Below are 23,144 nucleotides of genomic sequence, written 5' to 3'. Positions count from 1 at the left end.
TCACACCCAAAGACATGCACAGAGTTAAAGTCAAGGGATGGAAAAAGATATTTCATGCAAACAACAGAGAGAAAAAAGCAGGTGTTGCAATACTAGTGTCAGACAAAATAGACTTCAAAATAAAGTAACAAAAGATAAAGAAGGACATTACATAATGATAAAGGGCTCAGTCCAACAAGAGGATATAACCATTATAAATATATATGCACCCAACACAGGAGCACCAACATATGTGAAACAAATACTAACAGAATTGAAGGAGGAAATAGAATGCAATGCATTCATTTGGGGAGACTTCAACACACCACTCACTCCAAAGGACAGATACACCAGATAGAAAATAAGTAAGGACACAGAGGCACTGAACAACACACTAGAACAGATGGACCTAATAGACATCTACAGAACTCTACATCCAAAAGCAACAGGATACACATTCTTCTCAAGTGCACATAGAACATTCTCCAGAATAGACCACATACTAGGCCACAAAAAGAGCCTCAGTCAATTCCAAAAGATTGAAATTCTACCAAACAACTTTTCAGACCACAAAGGCATAAAACTAGAAATAAACTGTACAAAGAAAGCAAAAAGGCTCACAAACACATGGAGGCTTAACAACACGCTACTAAATAATCAATGGATCAATGACCAAATCAAAATGGAGATGCAGTAAGAATTCGTTCACCATGTAAGAACTTGTTCGTTATGCTTCAGAAGATTGGAGACTGACGAGAATTAGGCTTGAGATGGATTAATAATTGTACATTGAGCATTGACCCCCCTATACTGAATTTTACTGTTGTTAACAACCATTTGATCAATAAATATGAGAGATGCCCTCTCAAAAAAAAAAAAAAAAAAAAAATGGAGATGCAGCAATATATGGAAATGAATGACAACAACAACACAAAGCCCCAACTACTGTTGGACACAGCAAAAGCAGTCTTAAGAGGAAAGTATATACCAATCCAGGCATATTTAAAGAAGGAATAACAATCCCAAATGAATGGTCTAATGTCACAATTATCGAAATTGGAAAAAGAAGAACAAATGAGGCCTAAGGTCAGCAGAAGGAGGGACATAATAAAGATCAGAGAAGAAATAAATAAAATTGAGAAGAATAAAACAATAGCAAAAATCAATGAAACCAAGAGCTGGTTCTTCGAGAAAATAAAATAGATAAGCCTCTAGCCAGACTTTTTAAGAGGAAAAGAGAGTCAACACAAAATCAACAGAATCAGAAATGAGAAAGGAAAAATCACGACGGACCCCACAGAAATACAAATTATCAGAGAGTACTATGAAAACCTATATGCTAACAAGCTGGGAAACCTAGGAGAAATGGACAACTTCCTAGAAAAATACAACCTTCCAAGACTGACCCAGAAAGAAACAGAAAATCTAAACAGACCAATTACCAGCAACGAAATCGAAGCGGTAATCAAAAAACTACCAAAGAACAAAACCCCCGGGCCAGATGGATTTACCTCGGAATTTTATCAGACTGTATACCTCGGAATACAGAGAAGACATAATACCCATTCTCCTTGAAGTTTTCCAAAAAATAGAAGAGGAGGGAATACTCCCAAACTCATTCTATGAAGCCAACATCACCCTAATACCACAACCAGGCAAAGACCCCACCAAAAAAGAAAACTACAGAGCAATATCCCTGGTGAACGTAGATGCAAAAATACTCAACAAAATATTAGCAATCCGAATTCAAAAATACATCAAAAGGATTGTACACCATGACCAAGTGGGATTCATCCCAGAGATGTAAGGATGGTACAACATGCGAAAATCCATCAACATCATCCACCACATCAACAAAAAGAAAGACAAAAACCACATGATCATCTCCATAGATGCTGAAAAAGTATTCGGTAAAATTCAACATCCATTCATGATAAAAACTCTCAACAAAATGGGTATAGAGGGCAAGTACCTCAACAGAATAAAGGCCATATATGATAAACCCGCAGCCAACATCATATTGAACAGTGAGAAGCTGAAAGCTTTTCCTCTGCAATTGGGAACAAGACAGGGATGCCCACTATCCCCACTGTTATTCAACATAGTACTGGAGGTCCTAGCAATGGCAATTAGACAAAACAAAGAAATACAAGGAATCCAGATTGGTAAAGAAGAAGTTAAACTGTCACTATTTGCAGATGACATGATATTGTACATAAAAAACCCTAAAGACTCCACTCCAAAATTACTAGAGCTAATATCGGAATTCAGCAAAGTTGCAGGATACAAAATTAACACACAGAAATCTGTGGCTTTCCTATACACTAACAATAAACTAATAGAAAGAGAAATCAGGAAGACAATTTCATTCACAATAGCATCAAAAAGAATAAAATATCTAGGAATAAACCTAACCTAGGAAGTGAAAGACCTATACCCTAAAAACTATAAGACACTCTTAAGAGAAATTAAAGAGGTCACTAACAAATGGAAACTCATCCCATGCTCCTGGCCAGGAAGAATTAATATCATCAAAATGGCCATCCTGCCCAAAGCAATATACAGATTCAATACAATCCCTATCAAATTACCAACAGGATCAAAGGGAAAGGGACTGGGGACTATGGGTGGGAAGGGAGGGATAAGGGTGGGAAGAAAAGAAAGGGGGCATTATGATTAGCATGTATAGTGTTGGGGAGGCACGGGGAGGGCTGTGCAACACAGAGAAGACAAGTAGTGATTTTACAGCATCTTGTTATGTTGAAGGACTGTGACTGTGAACTTGGTGACAAGTAGTGATTTTACTGCATCTTACTATTTTGATGGACAGTGACTGTGAATGGGGATGTGGGGGGGACTTGGTGAAGGGGGGACCTAGTAAACATGTCCTTCATGTAATTGTAGATTAATGATACCAAGAAAAAAAATATAAGGTACCACCAAGGGAGAGCTCCATCAAGTAGAGTGACAGGCCTGACCAGTGTCCCCAGGTAAAGCTTCCAAAAAACCTATAACCCTGACACTCAGAGAACCCCTACTTCCCACCCTCCCTCATTTCGATCTGACACCCTGTTTCCTTATAATCCTCCAGTACAGCACAGAAAGGAACATTATTGATATGCCTGTTTTTTTGTTTGTTATCATTAATCTACAATTACATGAAGAACATTATGTTTACTAGGCTCCCCCCTTCACCAAGTTGATATGCCCATTTTATGTACTTTTCTAGGTAAAAAATAACTACCACTTAAGTAGCAATTTTTAAAATAAATTTTTATTTTTTATACAAAAGAATACAGAATTCTGTATGTTGAATGGGAACCCTAAAATACACAGAAGTTACAAAATTGTCAAAAATACCAATGAGGTAAAGTGATACTCAGTGAGACCTTATATCCTAATATATACCTATATTTGCTATTTTTAAAGTCGAGGCAGAAACATAAGAAGTGCTATTTACACCTCTAAATTTATGCTTTGTAGTTCAACACTGGAACTAATTTGGACATCTGTCAAGACAGATATATGAAAAACTGAGTGAACTGTCTACGTCAACTAATGGGTCAAAGAAAATAATCACTAGGAGGCAACTGCAAATAAATGCCCAAGACAAAAAGGCATGTCACCTCTCATGGAAAAGGACTGGAAAGAGGGTTAGAGGAAAACGGTGACCTTTAAAAGGATGTAAGACAGAAGAAATCAGGCCAGAAGGTTAAGGAATCGGGAAGAGAAAAGGAACACAACAAAAGGAGAAAGAGGAGAAAGAGGCAACAGGAACTGTGCTGAGGATGTGGGGGCCGATGAGAATAATGGAGGCAGGAGAGAGGTGGACTGTGCACATAAAACCATTCTCTTGAGCTGTGCTGTCCAACAAGGTAGCACATTTAGCTCATCATGTGGCTACTGAGCATTTGTGAACTACTGCTAGTCTGAACTGAGAAATGCTGTAAGTGTGAAATACACTCCAGATTACCTACCCACAGACTGATCAGATTTTAAACGTTAAGGTCACTGTCTCTATTATCATCCTGACATGAGGTCACAACAAAACCAGCAGATGCCACACAGACTGGATGTCTCAACTGAAATGAGTATGTTGTGCAAGCACATGCACTGAGCTTGTCCAGCAGGGTAGCACACTCAGAGGGGACACACGTACCTGGGTGTGTGTGTGAATGGAGTGACCAAACTCTACCCCACCCTCGTCCATCCCTCCCTGGCACTGCAGTGGCAGAGTAGGGAAGAGAATCCACATGCCAGATACCATGGAGAAAGAGACACTGAGAGTTTACCCTGACTTCTGAGGAGCCTTTTCTGTTCTCCCTGGATTATGTTTAGACTTTCCTACTGTCCACCTGTCAACCCTTTTGCTATCCCAAACTACAACTCAAGTCACCTCCTGGGCCTTTCTCGGTGTGAATGTTGAAAGCTCGGTCTTACCTCTTGAAGCTCTAGCAAGATTTGTCCAAAATCCAAACCTAAAAGAAAAGCAAGGTTTACCTGAGAAGGTTCAGCTTCTCACTTCTGAGTGGAAGCTCTCATGAAACATCAGTCCTGTCTCTCCCATCTCTGCTCGGCAACTCCTTGTGACCACAGAAAGTAAATTCTTACATAAACTCACCTGCCTCCACTAACTGTAACACAGCATAGACACAGAGGGCAGTATCCCAACCAACTATAATTTAATATAATAAAAAGTCAGGAAAGGATGTTCACCATGAAACGTTTAGGCAATAAAGTTGCAGTGGTGGGGGTGGGGAAGGGAATGCAGGAGAAGTAGTAGACTCCAGGGAGGGGCTTGGAGAGGGTCCTGAGGAACTCCACGTGCTGGCAGAGGTAGGGGGAAGGCAATCAAGCCTCGAGAAAACACATAGCCAGAATTACATCTGTGTAAACACACACAATTAAGATCAAACCAGATCAAGAAAGGTGGGTGAGGAAGGACAGAAAGCAGAGTAGACAGAAAATGTGCAGGAGCCTCTAACTAAACTGTTAGGAGAGTAAATGCCAGACATCACCAAGAAGGGTTTACAGTGTTTCTCCAATTAACACAGTAAAGGTTGGAGCACCAGGCACTTCCCCTGGGTCATCAGTATGATCCTGATGCCACCATTTCCCCCATGATGAGGCAAAGGCAAAGAGAGGTACAAACCCAGTGGTGGGTTCAAGGTCAGACTGCTAATAAAAGGTGGAACTGGGACCTGAACGGGGCTGATGGCCTCCCAGGCCTGTGCTGATGCTCAATGACTAAAAGTCAACTTCACTTAGTGGTTAAATGCAAAGAAAGTATCTCTCCACATTCCTTAAGTTATTCCTTTTGGGTGGCATTTATTCTGTGAGCTAGGCATAATGAAAGAAAAAGAAGAAAATGAGAACTCAGAAAAGCAAACACACTTTTAAACTGACGAATGGTCAAAGAAGAAAATGGAACATACATGAGGATGAAAATGCCATTTGGCAAAACCAGCAAAATGAGTCCAAAGTCTGACTTACAAGGAAACTTGTCTTCAAAAGCACCAAAGACAGAGCGAGGCTGGGAAAACGTCTAGCCTCTATTGAGGGAAGAAAAATTTAAGTACAAAAAGAAAGAAGTCAGACCCCCCAAAAGGCCCCAAACTGGTCACAGACCAGTTTCTAAACCGTTGTTGAATCCAATGCCCCGACCAATAAGCCAGGACAGAAACGGTACCTCAAATCTCAGGAGAGGGCCTAAGCCTATGCTATGTGCTAGATCCATCTGACATTTGGGTTTAGTCCCTGAACCCTCCTCGGAATAATGCTATAAAATGCATGAAATCCATAGGACTTCAAACAACTTCACAGAAATGCAGCTATCAGAGTACTTTAGAACTTCTTAATGGGCATGTCACTGTAGCAGTTTTTCAAAAATGGCTGCACACTGCTTAACATTCTTCCTGTTGAGAGGTGGGGTCCCTGTCCTGTCCCCTTGACCCTGAGGGATTTGTTATTTGTAACCAACACAGAAGTGATTCTGTTTAACTTTGAAAGCTGAGTCACAAAAGATCATACAGCTTCTACCTTGATCACTGCAATGCTGGCCTCTGGAGCCGTGCGCCATATGCTAAGTGTGACTATCTTGAGATTGCCAGGCTCTGAGGAAGCCAAGGCCATATGGAGAAGGCACAGGTAGGCACTCTGAAGGACAGCCCAGCACGGCCCAGACTGCTCAACACCCAGCCCAGGCTCCAGATATGAAGGGAATTGCCTCCAGATGGTTCCAGCCCTTAGCTGTTGAGTCTTCCCTGCTGAGGCCATAAACACTGTAGTAGAACACACACAAGCTGGCCATGTTTCTGCCATATCTAAATTGCCCTACAGGATCCATGAGCATAATAAAGTGGTTGTGTGAGCCGCTAAATTTGGTGTGATGTCTTAGACAGCAATAGTTCTGAACCAGCCACTTTGAGTAGCAGGTCATTAGGACAGTTTCTGGGAAGCAGTGACAACCAAAGGCTGTCACTTTTTGGAGACGCTATGGCAATGAAACTGCTGTGTATTCATGGACTAACGAAGACTCACACGCATGGGGCCTACATTCAGGATGAAAGGCAACACTCCATTTCAGTTAAGAGGAAAATTAAAATTTAGATAGGACTTTGTCACACTGCGGGCGCCCACAGCTCGGGCTGGAGGCGGAAGGGCCCGGCGCACATCGAGCTTTTTACTACCCTGGTTCAGAGCCCGAGTCCTGGTTCCCACCGTCGCGAGAGTCCACTGCAAGGGAGCAGGACTGACCTGGAGGGCATCCCGCACTGCTGCCCGCCAGTGGCCTCTGGCTGTGCAGACACGAAGCTGCAGTACCACATTCACGGACGTCAGCCATGGAACGAATCTGAGGGGCCCAGGGTTCGCCGGAGGCTTTGTGTGACACTGGGCTTCAGGAGAGCGTGGATAATGGGAACACAATTGGATGTTAACAGACTGAACTCTGTTTCCAAGCAATGCAGAGGCGGATGGAAAGAATGAGGGTATCCTCAAGTATAGACAGAGCTCTTAGCCTGAATTTTCAAAGGAAGGGGATTCACCTCACGTTGGCCAGTAAGAAGCGTTTGTGGCCGGTCCACCTACAAACATTAGAGGTTTCTTGCGGGTTTCAGCGCGAGTGTGCCAGCCCTCAGCACCCCACTCCCAAACTTTGCAACGGCTTGTGTACTGTTGGCTACACCTTCTTGGAGATTTGGAGATCCTCCGGCCTTGTCCAGGTGCTATTGATGAGGAAACACTCAAAAAGTTCTCAAATCCCTCCCCCTCTTGCTAGGTGTGGTGGGAAGCTAAGGAAGTCAAGGAAACAGGGTTTCTGTTGGTTTCAGGAATGTAGAGGAATCACAAGGTGCTTGAGATTGAAACAATGTAACAATGTATTTCCCCTCCCACTCTCCCAAAGACTCAGAGTTATGGAACAGCTTGTTGTACAGTCAGGGAAGCCCTCTAGTTCATAATACACTATCAGGGTAACCTTTACAGAAATGGATTAAAATATAACTAGCAACCTATAGCTGCATTCATCCCACTGGTTCCTGGAATTGCCATTGGAATGAAGAAGGAGATATCTAAGCTGGCCTGTGCATACAGTAAAATAAAAAATTTGACTGGATCTATACTGTTGGAACTCAACCAAGAATTAGGAGAAGTGCAAGTTGCAGTGCTCCAAAATCTTGAGACTATAGACTATCTACTGTTAAAAGAACATACGGGATGTGAACAGTTCCCAGGAATGTGTTGTTTTAAATTGTCTGATTTTTCTCAAACTATTCAAATTCAGTTAGACAATATCCATCATATCATAGATAAGTTTTCACAAATGCTTAGGGTGCCTAACTGGTTTTCTTGGTTTCACTGGAGATGGCTGGTAATTGTAGGTCTGCTTTGGTTATGTAACTATATTCCTATTATGTTAATGTGGGTGCGCAATTTAATTAGTAGTTTAAAACCTATACATGCTTAAGTTACTCTACAAGAAGATATGTCAAAGAAATAACCAATCTTCCCATGTTTTCTTCCATCTGCTACTTCTATAGCTTTTCTTCTTCCTTCCTAATTACAACCCTTAAATAGAATTCGTGCCTCATATCAAATTTACCAAGTATCATAATTCTTCCAAGTGGTAAAGATACCTCAAGACAAATGTTGAGCATAAAACCCACAGGGCATAAATCTGCAAAGAAGTAAAAAGCCAACCTTTTCAAACAATATTGCTTCTCTCTCACTTACCAACTTTACATTTCTCTGTATGGCCCCGGAAGATGACTGGTTAGCCAGAGATGGGTAAGATTCCTCAAGGGAGGAACGACCTAAGACAGGCACAGTCGCAGGGGGGCCATCAGGTGAGAAATTGGGGATCAACAGAGGTGAGGCTTAGAACCTCACCCCTCCGTTTTGAGAGAAATTTTCTGCATCCGAGGATGTTTTGTTGCCCTTGTTTAGCTTGAATTAATACTTAGCCTATAGGCACACACCTGATCATCGACATTTGCTTTCTTACAGCACTAAACTGTTTTCTACCTTTATCTTGCATCTACCTACCACTTCAGCATTTTATTAAAAATAATAACAATAATAATAATAAGGGAGAAATGTGGGATTCACATATAAATCAAGTATAAAAATCAAACGAATATTCATATTTGACCTGATTGTTTATAGTTCATAATGCGTGATCAAAACCGAAAGTTTCTGTGATGAATGCCCTTGTACTGTTCACCATGTAAGAATTTATTCACTATGTAAGAATTTGTTCACCATGTAAGAACTTGTTCATTGTGCTTCAGAAGATCGGAGACTGATGAGAATTAGGCTTGGGGTGGATTAATGATTGTGCATTGAGTACCCTGTACAGAATTTTATTGTTCTTAACTGTTAACAACGATTTGATCAATAAATATGAGAGATGCCCTCTCAAAAAAAAAAAAATATATATATATATATATATATACATATATATATATAACTAGCAACCTGCACACACCTATAGTGACCTCATACCTTCCACTGCAACATTCCTGGGTGCTGACTGCCCACTACTTTGTAGTAAATATATAAAAGGCATGGCCCTGCTGTGCTCAGGACTCAGACCTTTAGAGATCACTCTCCTCTGAGCCCCCTGGTATGAAATAAACCTTCCCTCTCCAAGACCTCCAAGTGCTGCTTTGTTCTTCCCTCAGCAATCCAGCCCAGGCTTTCTGTAACACTGCCAGGAGGTAGAAAGAAAGGGAAATGGTGATTTATTGTACAAAGGGCACAGATTCCAATTTGCAGGACAAAAAGGGTTCTGGAGACATAGGGTAGTGATGCCTACACATGCTATGAGTGTTCTTAATACCACTGATTTGAACCACTTAAAAATGGTGAAGACAGTAAATTGTGTGCTATTTAGTATTGTACCAATTTTTTTAATTGAAAAAAAGGAAGGAATGAAATGAAACCTATACAAGCCAGTCATGAAAAGCAGTAGAAATGTTGTAAACAGCAAGTTGGAAAACTTTCTGAACTATAAAGATAGTAAATACTGTAGGTTTCGTTTCCCATACAGTATCTCTCATAACTCTTCTGTTACAGTAGCAAGAAAGCAGCTGTAAAAAACATAAATGAGTACAGCAGTGTTGCAACACAACTTTATAAAATGTGTGTTAGGCTGCATTTGGTCTGTGGGCCATGGTCTTCTAGCCACTACTCTAAATTAAAAGCAAACAGCCACAATAATCTAATAAACGTAGATTGGATAAAATTTTGAACATTAGTTATAAAAGGCATTCCTGGGGAAATATTTTTAAATTTGAATATGCATGAAATATTAGAAGATAAAATGATTAGCGATTATATAGCAATTTGAATAAACAGGAAATTGTCTTTTTTAGGGGAAGCACAGATATATTTAAGGACGAGACATCATAATGTTTACAACACTGAAATTATTCAGCTACATATACAGGAAAGAGGTGGCTATGTATTAACATGTTTTTGCACTGTTCTTAGGAATTTTCTATATGTTTAAATTTATCACTAATAAAAAGTTTGAATTACAAATTGGATGTCCTTTTGTTAATTTATAATCAATTCTGAAGGCACAAAAGAAATGTAAATTACTATTTTCAAAAGTTTCAGGTTTTCTAAATCTATATTATATCTATTTATATTTAGTAACTATTTATATTTAGATTAATTCCAAGATTAAGTACCTGATGTACCTTAAGAGATCTGAATGAAGATGCTCTCCTGTATTCAGAATGAATTCAGATTCAAAAAGGAGTTAGAAGCTACAGTTTTGCTTAATTCAGTAAAACTATGGGGTCTTTATCTCATAAGAATACTTAAACAATAACAAAAAATGATTAAATTAGAAATAGTGTCTAATGCTTTTTGGGATTCGAAGTATATGCTAAATACATTTCCTACATGTACTGCTTCATGTAACTCTAAGAACAGCATTATACTGTAGGTACTACTATAAACACATGTGATGCCTAAAGGGGATAAATACCTTACCCAATGTCACACTGGTTTTAAGTACAAATGCAATCATGATACTTAAGATATTAATTTTTGTGTTATTTTTCTCAAAGTTAATAACTGCTGCTAGAAAGGTTTTATACATAAAGCATAAAGAAGGGTTTCCTATATTCTGTCAATTTTCCTTTAGCATGAATACTCTGATCATCTATAAACATGAGTGTCCAAAGAGGTTTTGTTATGATATAGATAGTGTTAAGTTCTCTGAATTGAGCAACATTTGGGTCATAACTAAAAAAAAAAATCAAATATTTACATTCCAAGGAGTGAACACCATATATTGATTCCTTAAGGAAACAGCCATATCTAAAACTGAGCTTTCTGATATTGTTTTCAAATTCTCAGTGATGTAAATTCATCAACATACAGTACTGTGTAGTACATATGTATATATCATAAAGTTTCTAACTAGTATGAATTCTCTGTTGTACCTCAAAGATTTAACTAAGCCTGAAAGACCTCTTGGATTTGTTACATTCATAAGGTTTCTCACTGGTATGAACTGTTACAATATATAGTAAGTTAATGGCTATTAGTAAAAACTTACTCACACTCTAAACATACAGAGGGTTGCTCACCAGTATCCATTTTTCCATGCCTAACAAGATATGAGGCACAAAGATATGTCTTCTCACATTCTTTACATTTGAGTTCATCACCAGTATGAATTCTCTCAAAATCACAAGATCTGAGGTACATCTAAAAAGCCTTTCCACAAGTACAGAAATGAAGCAAAACTGAAGGAACAAAACAGAAACAGACTCAGACTCCTAGAAGGGACTAGGGATTACCAAAGGGGAGGGGTGGGGTGTGAGGGAGAAGGCGATTGAGGGGTATTATGACTGGTACACATGATGTGTGTGGGCAGAGAGGCGGTTCATGGGAAAGGCAGTGTAGCACAGAGAAGACAAGTAGTGACTCTGTGGCATCTTACTACAATGAAGGACAGTGACTTCACCAGTATGAACACTCCGAAGAGCTTTAAGGGTTGAACTGAGCCTAAAGGACTTCCAACACTTGTTACATTCAAAAGGTTTCTCACGGGTATGAACACTATGATGTCAAGTAAGTACTCCATACCTACTAAAGATCTTTCCCACATTGCTGACATTCATAGGATTTATCACCCATATGAATTCTCTGATGTATTTTAAGTCTTCCAGTGTCAATAAAGGACTTCCAACATTCCTTACACACACAGAACTTCCCACCAATCTCTTCCATGTTGAGCAAGGTTTGAGGCAAGGCTAAAGGCCTTCTCACATTCTTCACGTTCACAGGGTTTCTCACCAGCAGGAATTCTCATATGTACTCTAAGATCTGTAAAATGTCTAAAGGTCTTCTCAAATGCTTCAGGTCAATCAGTTTTTCACTACCATGAATTTTCTGATGTACAGTAAGCTCTGTAAGGTGACTAAAGACCTTTAGACATCCCTTACATTCATACAATGTCTCTAGTATGAATTCTCTGATGAAGAATAAGAGATGAACATTTTCTAGACATGAACATTTTTCCATTACTGATTATTTCAGAACTTGACCCAAATCTAAAATAAATAAGAAAACAAAACCATTTTCTTTACAGGACCAGAATAAAGGAATGTTCTACAGTAGAACTAATAGAAATTTCAGAATCTTCCCCATGAGGAATGGCTGAAAAGAATCCTAGTATGGATATAAAATTTGAAAAATTGAAAGGAGATCTCAGAAAATCTTAATTTTATACAGTAAAGTGCTGGCAAACGTTTAACAAACAATTCCTCCCAAACACAGAAACTACTGTTTTATAGTGATTGCCACTATAGTATAAAACACAGATTTAGGGAGAGATGTGCATAGTTGGCTCTGGTGTGACATTACTGGCCAGCTCTCACACACTGCTCCCAGTGTGTGAGATATATTATCAGAATGTAAGAATAAGAAAAGGTGAATACATATGCCTGATGATTCTGTAGTTATAATTCCCCTAAAAAATATAGATGTCTCCATCCACAGTGGTTAATTCCTTCCTATGCGCAGCATATCAAAGGTTTACAGTGTGATGACTGGACAAAATTGAAAACAGCACCATAAAAATGATTGGAATTTGAAGACAGTTTGAAGATAGGAATATACCAGTAAAGATACAAATTAAGGGATTTACTCATGAGGTTAGTTAAGTAAATTATAGTAGGAACAGGTTAAACATGTTAATCATGTTAATTTTAATCATAATCATTAAATTTACAGCTTGATAATTCTCAAATGCCATATCCAAATCTAGTTCTGTTGCTCTTTGGATTGACAACCACAGATCAAAAGCATGTAAAAGAATGAAAGTAGACTATTATAATGGTCTTACATATACTGTATAATACTATTAGAAAATACACTGTGATAAGTTACAGATGCATATTGTAAGAACTAGGACAAATGTTAAGCAATATTAGAGATAAAATGGATTCTAAAAAGTACTGAACAAAACAAGTAGGGAAAGAGAAAATAAGGAAAAATAACGATATACATTTGAACCAAACTATATATAAAATTGGATGTAGTGTACTAGGAAATACTCCAATTAAAAGATCTACAGTGTTAAAATCTGCCAAACAAAAACAAAAAAGACCCTATTATATGCTATTAGAAACTCATTTTTATAAATATAATTCACATATGAAAACAGAAGAATGGTAAAAGATAAAACATGCAAAAAAGACATGATGTACAACAAAAGTCGAGTGGTTATACAAATATCAAATTACCAATACAAGAAATGAAAGGTAAGGGATCACTTAAAATATTTAAAGGAAAATGAAGAAATGAATAACCTTATTATCAATAAATTTTAAAATTTAGGTGAAATACACAATTCCCACAAATTCCACAAGTTGGCTCAAGAAAGAAAATCTGAATAATCTTGTGTCTATTAATTGTACTCATAATTAAAAACTTTCCCACAGAGAACATGAGACCAAGAATACTTAACTACTGAATTTTATCAAATGTTAAAGAAAGATAACACTAATCTTACATAAATCCTTTCACTAAAAGGAGGTGGGAATATCTCCCAATTCATGTTATGAGGTCGGCATAATCCTGATACAAAAATCTGATAAAGATAGTACATGAAAGTTACAAAACAATTCTATAAAAATATACACACAAACTGTTAGCATATCGACTATAGCAATAAAATGGGTAACTGCCAAATGGATTTGTTCCAGGAACAAATGGATGGTGTAAGATTCAAAAATCAAACATATTAGTAATCAAACCATAATAAAAGATAAAAACCACATGATCACTTGATCAAGAGATACAGATGGTAAATAAGCGCATGAAAAGTTGTCAGTAAGATTACAGAAAGGCAGTTAAAACTGTTAAGAACAAGTACTAGGAAAGACGGAACCAACAAGAAATTTCACACAGCGCTGGTGGGAATGCGAAACCATAGACCTTTGAGAACAGGCAGATACTTAAAAACCTAAACACATCTATGACCAGAATTCTCAAAGGGACTTACCTGTAGAGAAATGAAAATTTATGTTCACACACAAACTTATCAATAATATTTACAAAAGCTTCTTCCATAATCACCAGAAACTGGAAATGATCCAAATATTCTTAATTGGATCAATGAATAAATGTTGGTTGCTTCATACAATAGACTACTACTAAATAATAAAAAGGAATAAATTTTTTTCATACTGAATCTCAACTGAAAGAAACCAGACTCAAATGGCTATATTCTGTTTGATTCTATTTATATGACATTCTAGAAAAGAAAAACCATAGAGACAGAGAACACATCAGTGGTTGCCATGGGTGAACATTAAGATTGGAGTTTGATTACACAGAGGCAGCGTGAGGTGACAGAATTGTTCTGTAGTTTGATTGTGGCTGTAAAAACCTTTGTATTTTCAAACCTCACAGAACTGTACACAACTAAAAGTGAATTTTATTAAAGAAAAATTACTTTACATGATACATTTCAGTAGATTCAGATAAAGCATCTGAAAAACTTTCAGCAAACAAGTGATGTAAAACTACCTCAATTTGATAAAACAGTCATAGGAATGAAGTATAGCATAGAGAATATAACACATAATATTGTAATATCTTGGTATGGTAGCAGGGGGTAACTATACTTACCATTGTGAACATTTAGTAATGTATATAATTACTGAATCACTATGTTATACATGAAAACAATAATACTGTACATGTCAACTATATTCCTCCAAAAGTCATATATAAGAAACCTACAACAAGCTTTCAGATTTATGCTCCAACATGTGAAGAGAGTGGAAGCCATCATTACTATCACCACAGAGAAAGCTCAGTCAACTGAAAGAAAAAAAAACATCTTAGAGAATTGTGGTTACAATGGTTTGCCCTGTAACCATGAGCAACAGGCAATACAGAGAATTGTAGCATCCCTGAACAGAAGCCAAGATGGAAGCCTGCTGCTGGAGCCATACCACCAAGGAACACTTGAAATATGACTGGCAAATTGCTGGAGGTCAAATGTGAACTAGTTTGAGTGTTAAAAATTTTAGCAGGGCCTAGTATTAGAGGAAACCCCACAACTTTGTGATTGATCCTCTAAGAACCCAACCAGGTTCTCACTGTGAACAGAGAAAAGTTGGTAGGGGAAGAAAAGAAAGTATTTTGAAATAAGCCCAGAGGATTCAGATTTTCATTTGGTCCTCTTCAGGTAAAGTCAGCCCTCAAGGGAAACTACTGTAATACAGACTTACTGACCTGAGGAAGGGAAATTACTGAGTTCCCTCTAACCTTCCTTTCTCATATAAAAAGGAAAAAACAGGCTAAGATATTCTTCTTCAGGTCAAGGATTCTAACCCATGAGTGAAAAAAGCCCTAATCATAAAATTATAGAAATATCTGCCCTCCTTGGTTCTTTACTTCCACAACAGGGCTACATAATTCTAAAATAACAGTGAACTACATCTGTTCTAGAAAGCTACAATATACAAACTCCACTGGAGAAATAGTTTCTAGGGAAACCCAAACAAAACAGGGGAGATAAAAAAAAAGATACTAGAAGAAACTGAAGACTATGACACCTATAGCCATAGCAAACATTTAACACTGCATGATTCCTAGCCTAATAAATGAAGATTTCACACTAAAGGCCTATTTGCCTCATTTTCTACTACCAGATAGTCATGTCCAGCTCTCAACAAAAAAAAGTACAAAGCATGTTAATAGGCAAGAAAAAAAAACATAATCCAAAGAGCACAAGCATCAGAACTAGATTTAGATATGGCAAAAATTTTAGAATTATCAAACTGTAAATTTAATAACTAAGATTAAAGCTAAATATGATTAGGATGCTCCTGGTTTTAATGTAAATAAAGCGGACAACTTGCCAGAAAGTGGCTAGAACAGCTGCGTAGTATAAATAAAAAGATAGAGACCCTAAAGAATTAAACGTAAATACCAGATATCAAAAACACTGTAGATAAAATGCCTTTCATGGTCACCTGAAGACTACATACAGTCAAGGAGAAAATCAGTAAGCCTGAACCTCAAAAAAACATCTTAAATTGAAATGGCAAGAGAAAAAAATGGTAAAAATAAAGCAAAATAAACACAAACTAAGACAAGTTCAAAAGATTCAAAAGATATAATACACATGTATTGAGAATACCAGAAAAAAGATAGGAATAAAGAAAAAATCTGAATAACCACTTAGAACATTCTAAAATTAATGACAGACACAAACCACATACCCAGGAACAGTAAACAAATAAAGGCACAAAATATCTACATGTATGCACATTATATTCAAATTGTAGAAAACTGAACATGAATCTCCAAAGAAACCAGAACAAAGTACAACTTACCTATAGAGAAGTGAAGATAAGAATTACATCAGACTTCTCTCAGAAACTATGCAACTAGAGAGTGGAATGACATATTTAAAGTGCTGAAAGGAAAAAAACCCATCAACCTAAAATACGATAGGACCAAAACTGTCCATTAAACATGAAGCAATAAAGAATTGCTCAGAAAAACAGTAACTGAGTGAATTTACCAAAGGTAGAGTTTCATTTAAATATTTACCAATGTTTAAGAAGACATGCTAAATTCATCTGAGAAAAGGAAAACAATATAGGACTCAGATTTGCATGAAAAAAAGAGCACTATAAAAGGAATAAATGTTAAATACACTGAGTTAAAGGATACTGAGGAAGGATGATCAATTTTATAGATGTCTCCTAAGTTTAGCATGTTCCATTTAAAAACAGAATAGCCCTGGTATTTGTTTCTCAGGGCTTTCTTTAAAAACCCATGACCTCTATGTTTACAAGTCCCAATAAATGCTAATTTACAAGATCTCACCCTGCGTGAAGATTTAGATCATTTAATGCCAAATTCTGTCTTATCTACCTGGAAAATCAAGTCTCTGGAAAGTCATCTCATGGGTGGACAAATGGAACCATTGTCTCTGTCTCACCAAATGACACAACAGACTTAGACTTCACAGATCTTGTCTTAAGGAACTCGAATGCTTTTCTATCAGTGCCCTTAAAAACAGAATAGGCACATAGGAGATGATGTAGAATAATCTGACAAGTAATGACATGAACACTAGTTAGTTAGAGTGAGTCGCATAGGGAGGATTCTGGGTAATGTGGCACACACTTTAGGGGAAGAACAAGAACTCGGGAGTTGGCTGAGGGGCCTCCACTGGTAGTAAACATCACAAAAATTGATGAAAATACTTAACGTAAAATGAAAAAAACACACTCATGTTTCAGCAATGACAGAAACATCAACTTACAAAGGCCATGGTTTTAGTCCTCTTAAGAGCTGATCACTCAGGGTCCCTATACAGAGGTCCAGGGTGAACACAGAGAATTCAGAAAACCGACCTGGGAAAACGGAAAAGACCTTGAGACCTGTTGTGCTTTAGTGTTTCCCCACTGGATTTAATTTTATCATTATGCTCTTCCATTCCAGGTTCTAAATTACCTCACATTACATACAATTGGGTAAATTAGACTTTTCTGCGTGAATTGACATCCTCTCCAATTCTCATAATTCTCGGTTGCACAAGTCATGAGCAGACGCTTCTCTATACTGAAGCCAGACCCATATACTTCAGCAGGAAATTTTCTGGCCAATGTGCCATTTTGTTGATGTAGATATACGTCTGAGATTGGGCAGCTCTGCCCTGTTCTGAGCAGACCTTCCTTCCATTTTCCAACTTCAGGATGGAAAAGAGGCCACATCTTCCTAACCAGAACCTCTTTTGTGACCTACTGACTGGTTGAAGTTTGTCAAGATATTGGAAATGAACCAAGAATATTCAGTACTCTGAATCTAGAAAAGCTTACTGATTAAAATATATGACACACCGCCATTATACCGGAATACAAAGTAGTCATTAAATGTTAAGTTGGGAAAAATATTTAAGAACATGGAAAATATTCCAATATAACGTCAACAGAAAAACCCGATTGGCCAATAAATTTATTTTGTAAGATACGTAAACATACCAACAAATATCACACAGAACTGACAGATAATCATAACACAGTACAGAAAAAGTCTGCAAAGTTATATAACTGTGTATTAACAGTGCTTACATTTTTGGTTTTGACAATCAGTATTCCCTATCTTTTTGCTCTGATCATTTTTTCTTTATTAAAATGCTAACTTCCTAATCATCATAACAGGAAATATATTGAGTTTTGCATGTTTTTAAAATTTTGGTTGGGGATTTCAACAAAATTCTTTGTTCTCAAAACTTGGATCATTTTACTGAGTGCTATTTTGTTTGTGGTCCTTTGGATCCCCAAACCTGAACTCACTTTATTATTTCCTCTCAGGTATGTTAGAATTGTCTAAAAAAATAAAAAAGGAACAGACCTGCATAATCTCTTCTATAAATTGATGGTGGTCTTGATACAGCTTTATTTCAGGTCTTCTTGACAGACGGGCTTATTTTGTTTCTAAAACTGGCAGGTTAGCAATGATGTCCTCCAGATGAGATTTTTTTACCTATTAATTCACTTTCATTTAATGTCCTTAGAATGAAGAACATAAAGGTTACAATATTAAATCTATTCACTGTCACACAGATTCCATGTGCTCAGTATAATTTATTCATATCCTGACTGTTACTATAGTCAGAATGACATCTCATTTCAGTGAACTCACAAGACAGGTCACCTAAATCTCTCCAGTCTCTATCTCACACTGCCCTAAACTTACCTATTCAGATTTTACCTTCCTTGATAGACTGCAAGCATTTTAAAAGGAACAATTCTATCTTTTTTTTTTAAAGATAACCATAGAAGTAGAAAAGGCATATGAACAATTATGTTCATCTGAGAATAATTTCTTGATAACCAAAATATAAAAACATAAATATCTCACAGTGGACAGCAGGTTCAACATATTATGGTTAGCTGCATGGTGGCATAGTATTATTATAACAATGTTATCTTAAATATATTAATTTGCCATCTTAATAAGATTGATATGAACCATATAACTGAAGGAAAACAGTATCAAGAATGAGTATCATTCATTTAAAAAAACAGTATCACTAAAAAAAAAACATTTTAAAAGTATGTATAACTAGTAAGTAGTATCCTGATGAAATTAAGAAATTCTGTTATCAGATATTCAAGAAGTGATATGGAGCTTTGTGCCATTAATAACCTGCCAGTGCATCTGCCTCCCAATCATGAAGGTAGGGATGAGAATACCATCTACCACAAATAAAGGTTTAGAAAATTAATCAAGATAATATACATACATACATACTGGTTAGTCTAATAATGTATCATTACTGAAGATGAAAAATATTACATGTCCCTCACTGCATTATTTTAAGAGGAACTGCTTCCTGCTTACCATACCAAAGTTTGCTTTTTAACTTTTTCTTACCATTCTACTTTGAAGATTTTCAGGACTATCTTGGAAAAAACACAGTTCTTTAAAAGAAGGGAAAAAAGCTTTTTTAAAAAAGGAAAGATTACTAGACAGATAAAGAGCATGTCCCATTCCTCAGTCCCCAGTAGCTACAGAGAAAAAGGAAAACAACATCAGCCTCATAAACCTATTCAAAGAACAGGATCTAATAAAGTGCTAAACTGAGGATATTAACAGGAGTGAATCTTATTCTTTTGCACACAAAAGAAAATATTACAATCTTCATTTTCTTTTCATACTAACTCCCTTAGGAAATATCATTTGTACTTTCAAGATACCTGGATATCATAGATTTCTACTATTTTCTTCGAAGGAACCTTACATCTCTAAAATACGAATCTTGAAAGTCTTGCTAAATTATTTGGTGGTCTGTTAATTAAGGTTTAAATGATATTTCTAATATCAAAAACCTGTAAATGCTTGGAATGTTTTTCACTCAAGGAGATCCCTTAAACTTCGCTCTACTCCCTACATGCACTGATATATATATATATATATAAAGAAACATATAATTGAGTTAGATTCCTTTTTCAAAATAACAGTTTAAGTCTCAGTCTGCAGAAAGAAAAAGAACATGAAAATATGCACAGATGAAAACTGCAAAATATACACCAAAATTTTGAATATGATTATCTCTGGGCAGGAGAACTCAAGTTAATCCACCTTTCTTCTTATTAAAATATTTTTAAAACATCAGTATGGGAAAAGGGTGCATTTTCACCTTTTAAAAAATTTTGTAAATATAAGTCCTAGCATGAAAAAAAAACTTACTGTTCCTAAACAGCCTTCAGCTGCACTGCAACTACATACACATTTCACTATAAAGAACCTACTGTTAATGTAAAGAGAAATAGCTTTGCACATGTAATGAAATTAGGTATTCACAAGATGCTCAGTACATATGGTTTCATTCCTTCCATTCTCCTATGAACAATCAATTAAATTATAATGTTGGATACAATCCATGCAAAAGGTTTTACAAAATTCTACTTTTTAAAATAGGCTGGATATATAATTTAAAAATTTCTTAAGAACTCTTACCCATAATTATAAGCATGGTTTAACATTAATCATAACCATTTTCCCATGTATCTACTATTTTTTTTACAAAGGTAAATTTTAGTATCTGCATTATACTCTTACATGTCATGTGATTTTCTAAACCATCCACATAATCTTGGCCACTAATTTTGTGCAAAACCATTCCCAGGTACAATAATATTTCATTCGAGACCTATGTTAATTAATTTGGATTATGTATACCTTTGGCAAATGCAAATTTACGAATATATACCGCAATTCTCCATACAGTTTCAAGGGGTTTGTGTTGCCCTCTAAACCCATAGAAACAAAGACCTCTAGTCAAGAACTCCTGCCTTGGAACACTTTGAATTTTGGCTCACTTCATTATTGTGCAAGCGAGCATACATCACAATGAAGTTCCTGTTTCTATTGCTTTCGGCTTACAGAAACTTGAAATGATTTGGAATCATACTGGGCGCTTTTATTTCCCCCTCCAACGCTATACGTATGGTGATCTACATAAAAGCAGAACGAAGTACGGTGGATATAATCTGGTATCAGTGTTCACTGCAGGTTTTTGAAGTGAGTGCTCAGGAATGGTGTTTCTTAACACGTAAATGAATTCCCAGACCCCGCGGGGATACCCTTCAGGAAAGAAATCCTATTACTGTAGTTTATCATGTCTGCCACAAGGGCAATCCCTGATCTAAACTTCCCACCCTAACAGAAACTCTATAGTTTCTTTCAACCCTTATCTAAAGCTCAGTATCTTATCATTTCCCCACGGCCGCCGCACGTGGCTGAGAAGAGGGCCCAGAAACACTACAGCGCCACTGCAACCGACGCTCACACACAGGACAAGCACCATATGTCCCCGTCACACGGACACCACGCACTTCTCCCAGCCTCGCAGGTGCCCCGATCGCCACGGAGGTACCCCGCGGCCCTTCACACGCAGCGCGGCCTCTCACAGCCACACGCCCTCCCGTCTCCCGGGGATACAGCCACCCTCCGCGGCCGCTGGGGCCCACAGGCCGGAGGCGGCGGGCGGACTCTCCCTGCCCGCGCTCCGAGTGCCTCTCTCAGTCCGGCTCTCACCGCCGCTCCCCGTCCCACGCGGGCTCCACGCTGCGCCCGCACCGGCTTGCCCGCAGCGACCCCGCCGAGTTCTTCCTCAGATGGGAAAACGCAGCGCGCAGAAGGAAGCGCAAAAGGGGCCGGAGGCGAAGTTCCCTCCAGCACGATGGAGCTGGAGTCCAAGGTCGTAAAAATCCAGACGTAAAGCCTCCCGAGCCCCAGAGGCTTCTGGGAGTGGCGGCCCGCACTGCCCGTGCGCAAGCGCAGACGACCGCCTGCTTCAGGCTCTGAGCTGGCCACCAGCGCGCTTAGAGGTCGTCAGGGCCTGGAGGAGAGCGGAGAGCGGGCAGGACCAGACCCGGCAGTTCCGAGAAGGGGCCTGCCGAGCTCTTCCGTAACGAGGCCTCAGGACTGTGGGTGAGGGACTGTCCTGTAGTCAGTCGGTGATGTGGCCCTGAGGACCATCCCGTGCTTGCGCCGGTAAGCACCCGAACAGAGGACCCTGGGTCTGTTATGTCCCCTGAAATAACGACAATATGCTCAGTAATATATGAGAATGATAACTTTTAATACCACTGCTAAAGGTCTACGCTGTCCAGTAAAGTGTTAAGTAAACTGACTAACATTGTATGCGCATGAAGTTACATTACAGTCTTCATCCTTGGATACATTAAAGATGAACTGAATAATTGTAGTGGCAAACAACGATCTTAGTAAATATCTTGTAAATGTTTTTATTATTTTGGTTTAAGCTATTAAGTTTTCTAAACAAAACCAAGTGGAGAAATGCAAATATATTTAGAGAACCTTGACATGATCTTTACTTGTAAAACATAATCGTTATTTATAAGTATCCAAAGTATCTGAATGTTATAAATAAAGCAAAAACAAAAGATTAAAATAAATGAATTTGGGGAAAATAATTGTAACAAGTTAAATGGACAAATAGGTCATAATTTATTTTAATGTCTCAACAAAATATTGGTCAATAACCTAGAAGGAAACGAAACAAAGACTAGAAAGTCATCATTCACAAATACAGTCAAAAAAACATAATTCAAGTCACAACCTAAGACCTTCTTTTTTGATCACATAGGGGAAGGAAACTAATTTTCCCTTTACCCTTCTGAGTTCTTGGCTGAGACCCAGGTAATAAAAGATTAACAATAGCATTAGTTTATCAACGTGGGCAGCAGCGTTATCACCTAGGAGAAAGCTAAAGCAAAAATTACTTCAAATGGTAGCTCATAATCCCACATTATATTGCAAAAGGAATAATAAACTTACAGAGATGTCAGGAAAAGGAAAGTAGTTTTAGGCTTCAAGTGGGAAGGTAAATGTATGGGAAGAAACTAATGGAGTAAGGTTTCTTTGCAGAAACCTCTGAAGCCCTCTCTGGGGTGGTAAGAGTCTGTCTCCTGTAAAATAATTTAGTTCCTGCCTTTAGGCATGTAACTCCGGGGGGAAAATCCCGGGACAAAATACCTTTGAAATCGAAATCAGTCAGAGAGAGAAATAAATGGGAGAAACCTGTTTATTTCTTACAAGCAGCCATCCATGTCTCTCCAGGCCTGGCTGTAGAAGAA

General features: G+C 37.8%; 1 pseudogene; it reads right to left on the bottom strand.

The window, feature by feature from the left end:
- LOC108388229 (uncharacterized protein C2orf78-like) overlaps positions 1-22,038 on the bottom strand; it is a 28,803-nt pseudogene extending 6,765 nt beyond the window's left edge.
- Positions 22,039-23,144: the final 1,106 nt, after the last annotated feature.

The sequence above is a fragment of the Manis javanica genome, chromosome 17 (genome assembly GCF_040802235.1).
Source record: "Manis javanica isolate MJ-LG chromosome 17, MJ_LKY, whole genome shotgun sequence".
NCBI classification, from domain to species: Eukaryota; Metazoa; Chordata; class Mammalia; order Pholidota; family Manidae; genus Manis; species Manis javanica.
Note: the sequence above shows the minus strand (reverse complement) of the source record. Positions and strands in the feature narration are given on the sequence as shown.